The 15,104-nt window shown below is 36.6% G+C and overlaps 1 protein-coding gene across 3 annotated transcripts in view; it reads right to left on the bottom strand.

The window, feature by feature from the left end:
* Positions 1 to 15,104, bottom strand: part of BZW2 (basic leucine zipper and W2 domains 2) — a 60,849-nt gene that overhangs the window by 45,303 nt on the left and 442 nt on the right. The window lies entirely within an intron of this gene.

Consider the following 15,104-nt stretch of genomic DNA (forward strand, 5'->3'; position numbering starts at 1 on the left):
ATTTCTTGGATACTCCACAAGGTAATAGAAGGCTATAAGAATACTAAAATGATCCAATCAATCAAATATTTAGAAACTTGATACTATATTAATGAACACTTTTGCATAAATTCCTATTTTAAGTGTAAATTGAAAGGTTTTTATGTCTAACCTATTACATCTATTTCTGTTACCTACCTCATTCTGTTAATCTTCTAACTGTCCTAACATCTTTTTCAAATTCGGTCCCTTAACTTGCAGTGAGACTCTGGGCCCAGGTGTGACAATGAGCCACACGCACAGATGCATCTCACGGCAACTGTGCACTAATCCTTCCAGGTGCCCAGCCCACCTTAAGTGGATTAGCACCTTCGACGTAGACTGATCAGTTTTACCTGGGACTCTTCTTTAGTTCTCTCCATTTTGGAAAGGAACTGATCTACCAGAGGACTTACCTTCTAGTTATCCCTACAAGGGAATGACTGCTCCTGTCTAATTATCCAGCACTTTGGTCTTAGATTCTATTTTTGACTGTTCTGGTCTGACTCATCTTTGAACTATGATAACCTGCCTTACGTAACACGCTATATTACTAACATGTGCTATGCATATGTTATTCAAACAACTTTATGAGCATATATACTCTAAAGCAGGGAACACAACATTTTTTGTAAAGAAATAAAAGAAAAATATTCTACTCTCTCTGAGGGATATAAGGTTTCTGTTCCAACCACTCAATTCTGCTGTTACAGTGTGAAAGCAGCCATGGACAATATGCAAACAAATGGTCATGGCTGTATTCCAATAAAACTTCATATTAACACAACAAGTGGTGGACCAGATTGGACCCCCAGGAGGTCCTTTATGAACTCCTATTCTAGCGCAGTGTATCCAATAGAAGTCTCTATGATGATGGAAACGTTCTATATCAGCACTATCTAATACAGTAGCCACTACTGATCCCTTGAAATGTGGCTAGTGACTAGAGAAATAAATGTTTAATTTTATTTTATTTCCATTAACTAAATTTAAACAGTGTGGCTAATGGTTACTTATGTTGGGCCATGCAATTCTTATGTTCCAAAACACTTAAATTTGATACAAAGATAAAAATACATCTAAAGAATAGAAATTTTTAATTAATATTTTTCAAATAAAGTAGCTCGAAGAGTAGTCTGCACAAATTTCAAAGCCAGGTGGCTATAGTGAGGAAAAAAGAAAAATTACCACATTTCAAAGTAACACACTGTGTGCAGTCAATACTGTTTTAAGACTTTAGGGAAAAAAGACCTTTTTTTTTTTTTTTTAAATATGGAGTCTCACTCTGTCACCCAGGCTAAAATGCAGGTGTGTGATCTCTGCTCACTGCAGCCCCGACCACGTGGGCTCAAAAGATCCTCCCAAGTAGCTAGGACTACAGGCACACTACCAGGCCCGGCTATTTTTTTATATATTTTGGTAGAGGCGGGGTTTCCCCATGTTGCCCAAGATGGAAAAAAGACTCTGGAGTCTAAAAATTATAGGGCAACAACATAAAAAAGGATGAGTTCATATCCTTTGTAGGGACATGGATGAAGCTGGAAACCATCATTCTCAGCAAACTATCTCAAGGACAAAAAACCAAACACCACATGTTCTCACTCATAGGTGGGAACTGAACAATGAGAACACTTGGACACAGGAAGGGGAACATCACACACTGGGGCCTGTTGTGGGGTGGGGGAGATGGGAGGGATAGCATTGGGAGATATACCTAATGTAAATAACGAGTTAATGGGTGCAGCACACCAACATGGTGCATATATACATATGTAACAAACCTGCAGGTTGTGCACAGGTACCCTAGAACTTAAAGTATAATAAAAAAATAAAAATAAAAAAATAAAAATTATAGGGCAACAATATCATTCCCAAAGTATAAAATGTTTCATAAAGATATAATAACAACACACAAAACTCAATAGAGACACTTCACTGCAGTGTTCTCATGAAGCACTTTGTATTTAATAACAAGTTTCAAGAATTACCTTTTATTCTATATTTTAAATGAGTAAAATTATCTACTATTAAAATAAACTTTAAAAATTACCCATAACTATACAACATTTTCCTTTCCATTAATGCTAAAATTAAAAGAACAAGTAACGTAAAATCCTTTACAGAAAATAAAGGAATCTAGGAATCTTTTGGATTGATAACATTGTATTATCATTCTCTCCAAAGAAACAAAAAATAATTAAGTTGGTTCTAAAAGTTTAAATTATTGACACTCTAAGCAATAAACTAACTATATGCCTATAATAACACTATACAATTTGTTGCCTGAAATAACATTAGCTTGTTTAATATCCTCATCATGATTTTGTAACAGCCTCTGCCTACTCAAAATCACTCAGCCAGTACAAAAAGCTTAATTACTAACAAATACTATGAAAGTTGTAGTATTTATAATAATTGAAAAAAATTAAAATTCAAAACATGACACAAGTTATTTGGGCTTTAATAACTCTTTATAAGGTAGATAGTTGGCGCAAGTAAAGAGTCCACCATTAAAGTTCTTCACTGGAAAATATATACATTTTTGAGGAGACTATACTTTTTTTATTTTTTATTTTTAGTTTTTAAGAGACCGAGTTTCGCCATGTTGCCCAGGCTGGTCTCCAACTCTTGAGCTCAAGCAGTCCTCCTGCCTCAGCCTCCCAAATTGCTGGGATTCCTCACCTGACCCTGTTTGATGATTTTTTTCAAAAGTTATTTTTATTCTTTTATATTATTCAGGATAAGAATGAAAGGAATAGGGAAATGACAGCAATATTTTTTTTTTTTTCTGAGACGGAGTCTTGCTCTGTTGCCCAGGCTGGAGTGCAGTGGTGCGATCTTGCTTCACTACAACCTCCGCCTCCTGGGTTCAAGTGATTCTCCTGCCTCAGCCTCCCAAGTAGCTGGGATTACAGTTGTGTGCCACCATGCCCGGCTAATTTTTGTATTTTTAGTAGAGATGGGGTTTCACTATGTTGGACAGGCTGATCTCGATCTCCTGACCTCGTGATCTGCCCACCTCGGCCTCCCAAAGTGCTGGGATTACAGGAGTGAGCCACAGCAATATTTTTATATTAGAAAAAAGAGCATTTGACTTTATTTTTCCCTTAGAGCTGTTAATGCAAATCTCCTTTAAGAAAACATAAAGGCACCATGATAAAGTTTTCACTTTATTATAATACTTCCAAAACTACTTTACACCTTAAACTAATTAGAAGACCTAAGTTGTAAATGCTTGAATGCTTGTTTTTAAAATTTCCTTTTAAATAAAAATAAAAATATTACAAAAATTACATTTTAAATATCCATGTAGAAACAAATTAAGGCAACTACACAATGTCACTTACTTTATCTCAATGAAGCTATTTTCAAAAACTTTTAAGAAGTATAAATTAATTCCTAAACTCCTTTCATTCTAGGAATCACTTCCTGGTCTCTAGTTAATGCAATTCTACTTTTCTAAGAGGTCCCTTAAGGCATGTGCATTCCTTCCTCTGGGCCCTTGCACTTTCCCCAGATGGGTTATCTCCCAGGCCCTGCCCTTTCCCCAAGAGCTAGTCAGCACATTCAATCTTCCAGATGGTCTAATTTTACTGATGTCATTCTTACGTCTTTCAACACTCTGAAGACACAAACACATATACACTACCCACATTGTAGCATACTTTGGCTTTTAGAAAACCCATCCCTCAAATATAATGTTTCAGGGTACTTTAACAAAATGCCCTAAAACTTCTGCTCTCGATAAGTTAAGACCCTTAGGTCTGAAATGTCAATGAAGTGCTGAGGTTGAGAAACCCTACTGTAGAGAGGAAACAATGGTGAGCAAAGCCAGGGATGGTCCCTGCTCTCAAGGGCTGAAAATTTTGCACCCAGGTCTGAACATACCAGTGGCAACGAAGCACATATTTTATTGAACTACTTACTCATATTTGCCAAACACTGGTGTCAAATTTTAGAAAAAAAAAGTTTATCACTGAATAGATAGTCATATCTCAAACCAAAAGTACAGTTAGAATGTACAAAATACATGTTTCCCAGTCTCTGATACTAACAATTTATTTCTGAAATTGGTAATTTTACATCTTATGCAATTTAGTGGGAGGGCAGCGGATAGGCAAGAATATGGGTTTTAAAGAGAGCAGAAAAAGAAGCTCAACACCAGCAGACAAACTTTTTCTACTTTAGGATATTGCATCAATGGAAACAAAAACAAGAAAGAAAAGAGAAATTTTAATATAAAATGTGTGACTTAAAAATGCTAATTTCTATGACTTTGAGAAAACAATGACATGCTATGTAGATACAGCAAAATGCAATATTCTATATACATGATGTGATCTTGGCTATGTAAAATACATTTGCATCCAATGGTGGTAAACATGAGTAGTGAGTTCAAGGCACCTCTTATTCTTCTTACCTATACTTGTCTATATTTTCTGTAATATAAATACATACCTTTTTTATAATTAGAAAATTGCATATACTTAAGTGAAAAGGTTTTAACCTCTTTTGAAGTTCAAACCAATTCTCAAAGAGTCACAAGAAATAATAACATTTTTGCATAAAAAGATATGTGCCACAGGATCTAACTATCATTCCCTACTGAGAGAAACCAAGGTTTCTTGGATAAATGGCTGACTCCAAGGTTGGAGCAGGGGAGAATCACTATGATCCTGGGATGTCTTGTGTTGGCAAATTCAAAAGTGCCTAAAAAAAATCAAACTAGATCAAAACAACATAAGAGCCATCTTGAGGACAATTCCACTGGCCTAGCCCAGGGCAATTTGAGGACCCAAGTAACTAAGGATAATAGCTAATAACCCATTCAACAAAATACAAACCCATAGGTCCATGCTCGTAACTTTTAGGTTCATTTTAAAGAAAACAAATTTTTCAGTACACAAGGAAAGGGAAGTAAGTGATAGATTTTCTTTCAGTAGAATGTCAACTAATAAACAGAGAATGAAACATTGAATTAGAAAACCACCATTTTGCAACAATTAAATAAAAAATTGATTCATGCAAGAGTAATCAATGTATGCTAAACCTGTGTGTGTGTGTGTGTGTGTGTGTGTGTGTGTGTGTTTGTGTGCGTGCGCTGGGGACTGCTTGATGATCAACAAGATACTTACATAGCCTCCAAGCATCTTCACATAAATTTTTAAAAAAATATAACTACATATTGGAGAAACAAGACCATACCTTAACCAAAGGACAACATACAATCACTACAACTCCAGATGTTTTACACTTAGAAGGACATATTGCTCATGTGGTACTCTAGACAAAAACACATGACCTGAATAGCTAATCATGAGGAAATAGATGTATATCTAGGGACATTCTCCAAAACAACTGGTCTGTATTCTTCATCAATGATAACATCTTTCCAAAACAAAGGTTGAAGAACTGTTCCAGGAGAATTAAAGGGGCATTGCTAAATGCAATACACATTTCTGGACTGAATGCTGTAGTGGGAAAAAATATCTATGTATATATACATAGCCATTCATATATACACACACACACACACACACACACAAATATACGACTATTGAGACAACCTAAGAAGTTGGAGTATAAAGATAAAATTTACTGAATTTTTTTTTTGCACTGTGGTTCTGTAAGAAAAGTATCTTTTTTTACAGAATAAATACTGAAGAAATAAGGGATAAAGGCAGAAAGCGTATGCAACCTACTCTCAAATGATTAAGAAATAAAACTGATTATGTATACATAGAACCCTGGAGCAATGGCAAACACAGGAAGCCATATGTATTTTAGGGCTTGGCATGGTGGTTCAGATCTGTAATCCCAGCACTTTGGGAGGCAAATATCATATGATCTCACTCATGTAGAATCTAAAAAAGTTGGTATCATAGAAGTAGAGAGTAGAATAGTAGTTTCCCGGAGACAGAGGAGAATAGGAGTGAGGTGGGGATAGGGAAAGATTGGTGAACAGGTAGAGTTACAGTTAGGAAGAATAAGCTCTAGTGTTCTATTGCACAATAGAGTTATTATAGTTAACAATAATGTATCATATACTACAAAAGAGCTAAAAGAAAGGATTTTGATTGTTCTTACCACAAAGAAATGATGAGTGTTCAATGTAATGAATATGCTAATCACCCTGATTTAATTATTACACAATGTATGTGTATATGGAAACACCACACTGTATCCCATATATGAACAATTACTATATGCCAGTTAAAAACAAAAATGTTATATAGTAACTTAATTTAAAAAACATTCTCCAGCATTTACCCATCAAAGTAATTTCTTCCTTCAATAAAGAAAAACTATGAACTAATAATGCTTCCATTAACCAAAACTCCTTTTAATTAATAGATTTATGAACCTTTTTTAGAATTTCCTCTGGAGTCTACAGACCATTCTTTTGACTATCCTCAATGATGAGAAATTTCCTTGTTTGATAGAGGATTTAATTTTAGAAAGTCGCCAGAGATCATTCAGAGTCTAATCCATTGAAAAAAGTAGGTGGCCACTTTGAAGCTACCTGGTGTGTCTAACCAGGTTTTTAAAACAAAATACTGAAAAGAAGCAAAAAAGTAGGTGATTAAGCTGAGAAATAACAGCATCTTTAGTTGAAAGTGAGAGGTAACCTTTAAAAATGACTGATTATAAGGTCAGCTCATCATGTATATTATAGAATATTTAAGGAAAAATTAGAAAAAATCTATCAGTCTAACTTTCAGTAATGACTACTGTTCACATTTAAACACAGTATAGTATACAGGCTGGGCACGGTGGCTTATGCCTGTAATCCCAGCACTTTGGGAGGCTGAGGCAGGCAGATCACCTGAGGTCAGGAGTTTGAGACAAGCCTGGGCAACATGGTGAAACCATGTATCCACTAAAAAAAAAAAACAAAACAAACAAACAAAAAAAATTAGCCAGGCATGGTGGTGCACGCCTGTAATCCCAGCTACTTGGAAGGCTGAGGCACGAGAATCACTTGAACCCTGGAGGCAGAGGTTGCAGTGAGCCAAGATCATGCCACTGTATCACAGCCTGGCTGACAGAGGAACACTCCGTCTCATAAATAAATATCATCTGTTTTTTTTTTTTGGGGGGGGGGAGGTTATATACAGAAAAAAAATTAAAATTAAATTCTACCATCTTTTCTCATATTATGCGAAAACACAATTTAAAAAATGATTTGCATTTGGACTTGGAGTTACATAACTTGATTCAGTGATATCCTATAGAATCTTTATTTTAAAAGTCATGTGTTCCACTGCATCACTTTAGGAAACGCCGAAACTCTTACAGAGAAGGAAATGTCCTTGAAATTTGTTAATATTATAATTTTAAGCTTAGAAAAAAGCAAGATGGTCTCTATATTATTACTATTACTTTTTGAGACAGAGTCTTACTCTGTCACCCAGGCTGGAGTACAGTGGCACAATCTTGGCTCACTGCAAACTCCGCCTCCCTTGGATTCTCATGCCTCAGTCTCCCAAGTAATTAATGTTTGTATTTTTTTTGGTAGAGATGGGGTTTTGCCATGTTGGCCAGGCTGTTCTCGAACTCCTGGCCTCAAGTGATCTGCCCACCTTGGCCACCCAAAGTGATGGGATTACAGGCATGAGTCACCATGCCCGGCTGGTCTCTATATTATTTTAACTAGTGTTTTAAAACTTTAAAGTAATAATACACTGATGGCAAAAACAAAACAAAATCAAACAAACAAAAACTCCAACACAGTACAGAAGGGTAGTGCTCTTCCCAGTCTTTCACTCTTGACCCCTTATATCCTAGCCCCACTCCATGGAGATGATAATAATTTAAACCCTTTAACATCATCCTATGTAATCTTTTAGAAAATGCCTATGCGTTCGAGATTTTCACCTCCACTGAAGACAAAAGTAGTATTTATTATTAATGAGTCTCCTCATCTCCAATGTTCCTTCCTCCAGAAAAGTGCTTTTTCATTGGAAGATACCTAAATACACGTTGAGCTTTACATAGTAGAGGAGAAAGATGATTTTATATGAGATTTACTTTCCACCTAGAGGAAAGGAGCTATGGACAGCACACACAACACTGGCCTTGCTAACTGAGGCGAGGAGAACCACGAGATGAAAATCAGCAAGGAGTGGAATGGCAATGCCAGAGAGCAAGTTAGTTTACAACAGACACAAAACTGATGGGAGTGTTGGTGACTATTACTCCAATGGGGAAGTCAGAAGATAAGTTATTACAGTAAAAGGGTGTTGAAGTGTTTGCCTCTCTTCAGAGGATTTTTAACCAAGGAAAAGGGGAAAATAAAATCTTCAGAAAAACAAAAAAGAAATAAAAAGAAAAGTAAGGTCTAGACTGGTAGCCACTGAGAGAATGCTGTTTTGGAGCAATTGCTTAAAAATAGTAATAGTGGACCTTCAGGAAGCTCAAAGGTGGTGGTGGGCATGAGTCCAAATATTTGCTCACTTACTAGTTCTCTCAACCAAGAAACTCCCATCCTCCCAGAAGGGGACCTGCCCAAGCCTGTCTAGCAGGTGAAGCTTTATTTGAAGGGCTACACACACACACACACACACACACACACACACACACGCAAAGTTACTTTCCATATGCATGCTTATTACACAATGACAGCATGAACTGTATAGAAATGCCAAGCCTACTCTAGGGCACACTGATGACATGGGACTGGATTCCCTGACATAACTTTTAGAAGTGGACCATATAAAGTCGAATTAAAGGAAATAAAAAAGAACTAGTACAGAGCTACAAGCTCTCTGAATCATACATTTTAAAAAGGTTTAAGCCAGGTATGGTGGCTCACGCCTGTAATCCCAGCACTTTGGGAAGCCGAGGCGGGTGAATCACCTGAGGTCAGGTGTTTGAAACCAGCCTGGCCAACATGGTGAAACCCCGTCTGTACTAAAAATACAAAAATTAGCCAGGCGTGGTGGCAGGCACCTGTAATCCCAGCTACTCGGTAGGCTGAGGCAGGAGAATCACTTGAACCCAGGAGGCAGAGGTTACAGTCAGCCAAGATCACACCATTGCACTCCAGATTGGGCAAAAAGAGCGAGACTCCGTCTCAAAAAAAAAAAAAAAAAGGCTTAAACCTACAGAGAATCATTCATTTATTTGTTTGCCAAATATATCAGGTCTGGTACTAGTCAATAGGGATGCAGCAAGCACCAAATCAGGCAAGTTTCATGGAGGTCACTTTCTATCAGGTGGAGCTTTGTTCCAAGTATTCCACAATCGGGCGAACAAGTTAGCAAGCACTGATGGTCTCCAGTATGTTTAAAGACAACATATGATGCATTCGAGTTGCAGTTGTGTTTATTAACGTTTTAATAATTAAGTGCATTTTTTTTTTTTTTTACTTTGTAACTTACAAGTGGCATCCATGCGGAATGGAATACTTTGAAAACCATGGATGTAAGCCCAGTCCCTAAGCTAACCTTCAGATAAGGCACTGAGATGTCAAACCACTTGGCTGACGTCAGGAATTCCATTCTAGCATTGGTAAGACAGTGGAGATCAAAGCAGAAAGATCCCTGCCCATCTGGAGCTTATGTACATAGAAGGGTTGGGGCCAGAACCTGATCCACTGTCTCTACTCAGTGCATTTTCCAGGGAGCCAACTAAAGCTGTTGCAATGTCTTAGAGAATTATTTATATGATTCTCGAAGGCAGCTTTTTCATTATTTGCCTCATAAATTTTATAGTTTGGAATTAGATGGAGTAGAGCATAAATATTAATTTAAAGTTGAGTTCAGCACTTGGATAAATTGAATTAGCATATGTTACTTCCAAAATACCAAAGAGTTCTCCATACAGTTCTATTAAGCGGTGGGGGGAGAAAGGCATTTATCTTTAGAGAGAGAATTTAACAATACTGCCTCTTAGGGACATGCAAATATTAGAAAATTTATGGTACCATAATTTCCAGCACTATAGGATACAGTTTTTAAATTGTTTCCTGCAGAAGCTCAACTCTAACAAAAACACGATCTTCACACTCCCAAATACTAACACCGCATCCTTTTCCTCCAGCCAGCAGTTTCCTCTGCACCATCAACTAGGGGTTCTCTTTCCTGTTTATAATAGTCCCATTCAATTACCTTGTTCACTAAGAAAACCATATAACATTTCTTTTTTCTTCTTAGAAATGACCATAAATCCAGGTTAGTTTGAAAAGCATTAAAGTCTTCTGTGTGGATATATAAAAAGGATGACAGTAGAATATCATCCATTAGTAGCTTATGATATATTCTCTACAGTGCTAAACGTTATTATCCCTTATTATTCATCTCTGCCCCAGGGCTTTTCTTGAGATTTATTTAGAAGTCCTCAAAAATAACAGTACACCTGTTATATTTTTTAAAGCTCTCATCTAACATAAAAATAACTTGAGATGTGAAAAGAAAATATAATTCTACATCTGATACAAAATAATTCTACATCTTAAGTTATTGTTTTCCTACTAAAATATTAATATTTTCAGAATTAAAAGTATTAAAGATAGCCAAAGGATTATACTATCTTAAATATTAATACAAGGCATTATTCTTTCTTATTGTCATTATACTTTTTTCCTTTAATTTTTGAATAAACTTAAAAAACATCAATGGAAACACCTATTGCTAAAAAGAAAGAATAATGAGAACATTATCTTTTTGGCATTTAACAAAGAATGGTTCATTCAATGAGTTATCCAAATCTTTATTTTCAAAATAGATAGTTTACAAATATGACTACCTGAACATTTTTGGCACTCTTCACTTAATACATGCCAAATTTAGAACAGGGCAAACCATTCCACTTGGCACCTAACTGCCCAAAAGATACTTGCTAAAGAGCGCCATAGCCTCAATACACAGAAATGAGTGAGTTAAGAATGAAAAGTATTCTTGTTTATGACCTGCTAATATTGGTGGATTTCATATTAATTAAATATTCTTTTAAAATCCCAAAGTCTAGGATGACATGTTATAAAGGACATTTAATATATCTAAAACACAATAAAAAACTGTAAACATCAAAAAATCAGTTTAAAAAATTGCACAAATTAGAAAGTAGTGTCAGATTAAGTATTCAGCTAAGCAAACACTGAGTAAGAACATACCAGTCACACCCTATCCTGGGCCTGCTCCTGATTTTCCTAGACTAATACTTATCCTATCAGTGCTGACATTGCTTGAAACACTTTTGGTACTCTTTTTTTTTGGAATGCCTTCCGAGTTGGCTTATGACGCACAGAAGAACATCAGTATCTCCACTTCATTCACCTCTTGATTTTCTCTGTTAAACTAAATATATCTGTACCCCTTCTTCAGAATTTTCTTTTCAAAAAAGATGAAGATTAACTACCAGTAAGATATTCATCAATTTGTTCTACAAGCACTGAGTAATGCCACCAACTTTTTACTTTTTGGAGAAGTTAAAATGCGATGTGAAATGTTTATGGAAATGCATTGTTCACAAGACAGTTCTTTGCAGATTTAGGTGTAACTGTTTTAACACTTAAATGAATAATCACATAAGCGAAACTCCAAGTATAGAAAAAAGAACATTTGTATTTATATTACTTTCTTATGTTGTGTTTAAAAAAAAAAAGATTTCTTAGAGGCTGTAATACTTCCAAATTTTCTTTTTAAAAGCTGCATTATGGAAAATCTCAAATACATCCAAAAGTAGAGAGAACAGCATAATCAAGTGAATATACTCATCACCCATCTTCAACTGTTAACATAGTCAATTTTATCTCATTTATATTCTTATTCAGTCTCTCTTCCTTTCTGTCACAGAATTACATTAAAACAAATCTCAGCTGTCTTCTCATCCAGTTCTGAAATAATTCTGTTCCTATCTCTAAAAGATAAGTAATCTTTTAAAAATATAACCATAATCTACCTCAAACTTAAAAAAATCAAAATTTCTTATTATCACATATCCAGTCAATAAAGATACCTTCAAGGAAAAAAATCAAAATTTCTTATTTTCACATATCCAGTCAATAAAGACACCTTCAAGGAAAAAAAGTCAAATGTCAAGAAAAACAGTACCCTGAAAGATGTAATACTCAAAAATGCAATAAAAAGGCAGCATTCTCCTAATGTAGAGAGCTGGAAATCAGGGTCTTTAATGGGGAAATCTAACAATGGCATGCCAAATTTGTAACATGTGCATAGGAACAATTTTTCTTGGTTGATAGCATTCATCAGAATGTCAAGAAGCTTGAGATCCAAAACATTTAAAGACTTTCTGCCTCTGGTTATGATTGTGCGTGCTTACTGCCACCTCACCTCACGTTGCCAGGAAGGATTAGTGAAGTAGGAAAACAAATCCACCTAAAATAACTTAGAGATCAAACTGAATTCAACTCAGCTTGTACTGAGCATACACTAGGTGCAAGACACTGGGTTAAACCTGAGAAACAAAGATAAATTTGACCTAGTTAATGTATACTCTAGAATGAGAAGGGACCAAACAGATTAATAATAACTATAATAGAATGCGATGAGAAAGTGCCTGTTTTAGGTATTTTCATGGAGATTCAGATGAAGAAGCAATGATGTCAATTTAGGGGGGTGGTAAAAGAGGGGTCGCTAGAATCCATAAGAAGAGAGAATTAAAGGCTGCCAGCAATGATACCAGTAGCCATGTTGCATATCAATATCCTCCATGTACAAAGATTTTATTTATAACCCTTGCCAAGAGACATGAATAAATGTATTTACTAGCATGTATATTTCCCCTACTGGATAGAGAGGGAGAGATGAACACAAAAGCTGAAGAAAAGAGGTTTTGTTTAAATTGTGTTTGGAAAGTTGAATAGTTCATCAGATCTGGAGGGGAGATTCAGTGAAAAGGGAAGGGAAGTCATTCGGAGGAGGAGAAAAGCAGGAACAAAGGGGTGGAAATTACCGGCAGGTTGGGGAACAAGCAGAGTGGTGATCTTAGAGCCCAGTGTGTGGGAGGGCCCAGATGACTGGAAATGCCTGCTGAGACCATGGATGGATTGGAACCTTCCAGGCCAGACCCAGCCTTCTATTCTGTGGCCAGCGGAGAGCCATTCAAAGAATGATGGGTGCTCAATGTTTATTGAACTGGTAGTTCCCTGAATTAGCTAGATGGAGACAGGTGAGAGAGAAGCTGGCTACTTAAGATGCATTGCAATAGGTCTAGAGTGGTAGTAGCAGAAAAGATATGAGAGGACACATCCAACATTTCAAACATTTCAGAAATCATTATTCCTTATTCCAATTCTGACTCTGACACTTCCTAATATGGGGTTGTGGGCAAATTATTTCCCTTAGTTTCTGTCCTCTTATTTGCAAAGTGGGTATAATACTGGCTAATTCCTTGGTTGTCATAACACTAGAATAATTCTATGCAAAGCATCTGGTAGAACATCTAGCACAGACTAAATACTCAATATGAAGTAGCTATCTTATTATCAATAAAACTTCTTTGATGTGAATCTATTTTAATATGCTCATTATCTAATCTTATCCCTACATTAAATATTTACACCATACAAAACTACTAATGTAATCAATCCATCTAATGAACAGTACCCATTATGAATCTGTTTCTAGAAATGTAAACTGAACATGATTTATCTGCATTTCTAGGTAGATGTTAGATTCTCTTTCAATGTTATTGTCTCTAAATTCACTGGTCATGTATTCAGAGAACACTAAATACCAACCAAGTGTCATAAGGCATCAAGAAAATAGTAAGCTGCTATCCTCGAGGAACTGACAACCCCAGTGAGACAAACAGGTGTGACCTTCAAGTAACCATGGCCCAGATTTGGCACAAGAGATGGAAATACTAGCAATGAAGTACCCAATTCTGTGTATGTATCTGCTGGTAAGATGCTAAATCACATGTTCCAGGAGGTTACCACTCAAGTGTTTTTTTCGGTTTGTGGGTTTCTTCCGCGTGATACTATGTTATACATCAACTGTAACTCTGAACTAACAGCATTACAAAAGATTGGTCACTCTCAGAAGCCTTACTACTTGCTTGAACAGCCACATCATTATTAAAGCATCATCCAACAAAAGTATCTTTGTTATACACTGAGATGAATAATTTCAAACCATTTTCATGTAAGATATTCTGGCTCAGATCTGTCCCAGCCTTTAATGCTGAAGCTTTAGGGGGGAAACACAGCTGGAGTTTAGGAAAGATTTTTGCTAAAGGCAGGAAATAATGATAAACATATTCCAGGAGATTTCAGATGTGTTAGTAAAAGCTTCACGCAAAATAAATGCCTAAGGCCAGAGGAAAATGCATTTCGCTTTTCGTATGGCACTATGAGAAGAAACAGTGGTCCTGGGGATGCTTAACAAAAACCACCTACATAATTATTCAAATATTTCTCTTTGACACATACACCTCTCTTTGACATACATGAGAGAAACAACAGTACTACTCTGTAGGGAAACAACAGTAAAACATAAACACTAATTTCCAAAGAAACTTTCATTGATGATGTAAATATAAATGTGCACCCTGGAGAAATGACTGATTCCCACATTTTAGCAAGCAAATCTTATTTCTAAATACACACTTGCATTTACCCCCATCTACCTATGGTCGAAGCTCCAGGCTACATATTACAGTTGAATGAAGGTTGGATTAAGAGGCTAATCTAAGGCTATATATAGGCAGCAACACCAATTTAATCTCCGCCCTCTCCAACCTCCCCACCCTCCACTCCCTATTTCCATAAATCTCAAAATCTGAGTTACAAAGAGAACCGAGAACTCTAGCAGAGCGAAGAAGCCCTTCCCTCCTCCTCCCCCAGGCTGTCTCTTAAACGAAGTATTAGTGCAAGTGTAAATTGTTTCCAAACATCTTTAACAAGCAACATTGGGCGATCAGGTTTTCTTCCACAGCTTCCACAGAGGCCAAAGAGATGACAAGTAGTGGGGAGGGCGAGGATCACCAATGTAAAAACTACCTTCTCCCGAGTCTGTTCTCACTGACTCGCTAGTAATGGGGCGCTCTCCTCCCGACCCCTGGCCCAGAGCCCCGGCCCCAGCCTCCCCGGGAGCCGCATCTGGCGGTGCCACGCACGA

Source organism: Hylobates moloch, unplaced genomic scaffold (assembly GCF_009828535.3).
Source record: "Hylobates moloch isolate HMO894 unplaced genomic scaffold, HMol_V3 SCAFFOLD_1, whole genome shotgun sequence".
In the NCBI taxonomy this organism is placed as follows: domain Eukaryota; kingdom Metazoa; phylum Chordata; class Mammalia; order Primates; family Hylobatidae; genus Hylobates; species Hylobates moloch.